Source organism: Physeter macrocephalus, chromosome 5 (assembly GCF_002837175.3).
Source record: "Physeter macrocephalus isolate SW-GA chromosome 5, ASM283717v5, whole genome shotgun sequence".
Lineage (NCBI taxonomy): Eukaryota > Metazoa > Chordata > Mammalia > Artiodactyla > Physeteridae > Physeter > Physeter macrocephalus.
This window is the reverse complement of record NC_041218.1, coordinates 77850912-77851804: the sequence shown is the minus strand read 5'-3', so window position 1 is coordinate 77851804 and position 893 is coordinate 77850912. Positions and strand designations below refer to the sequence as shown.

Below are 893 nucleotides of genomic sequence, written 5' to 3'. Positions count from 1 at the left end.
GGGAACCCTCCTACACTGTTGGTGGGAATGTAAACTGGTACAGCCACTGTGGAGAACAGTACGGAGGTTCCTTAAAAAACTAAGTATAGAACTACCATGTGATCCAGCAATCCCATTCCTAAGCATATATCTGGAGAAAACCATAATTTAAAAAGATACATGCACCCCAATGTTCACTGCAGCCATATTTACAATAGCCAAGACATGGAAGCAACCTAAATGTTCATTGACAGAGGAGTGGATAAAGAAGATGTGGTACAGGAGTTCCTGGTGGTTCAGTGGTTAGGGCTCGGTACTTTCACTGCCATGGCCCGGGTTCAATCCCTGGTTGGGGAACTCTCACAGTCCAAGCCACATGGGCAAAAAAACCCCAAAACCAAAAAAACAATGATTTGGGAATTCCCTGGTGGTCCAGTGGTTAAGACTCTGTGCTCTCACTGCAGAGGGCCCAGGTTCAATCCCTGGTTGGGGAACTAAGATCCCACCAGCTGCGAGATGCGAATAAATTAACTAACTAAAAAAAATGTGGTACATATATACAATGGAATATTACTCAACCATAAAAAGGAATGGAATAATGTCATTTGCAGCAACATGGATGGACCTAGAGATTATCATACTAAGTGAAGTAAGTCAGACACAGAAAGACAAATATTATATGATATCACTTATATGTGGAATCTAAAAAAATGATACAAATGAACTTATCTGCAAAACAGAAATAGAGTCACAAACGTAGAAAACAAACTTATGGTTACTGGGGGGAAGGGGAGGGAGGGATAAACTGGGAGATAGGGATTAACATATACACACTACTATACATAAAATAGATAAAAACAAGGACCTACTGTAGAGCACAGGGAACTCTATTCAATATTCTCTAATGGCCTATA

At 40.5% G+C, this 893-nt stretch overlaps 1 non-coding gene across 1 annotated transcript; it reads left to right on the top strand.

The window, feature by feature from the left end:
• The first annotated feature begins 400 nt into the window (after nt 1–400).
• On the top strand, nt 401–473 carry TRNAE-CUC (transfer RNA glutamic acid (anticodon CUC)). The gene has a single exon. It is a non-coding gene; the product is annotated as a tRNA-Glu (tRNA).
• Nucleotides 474–893: the final 420 nt, after the last annotated feature.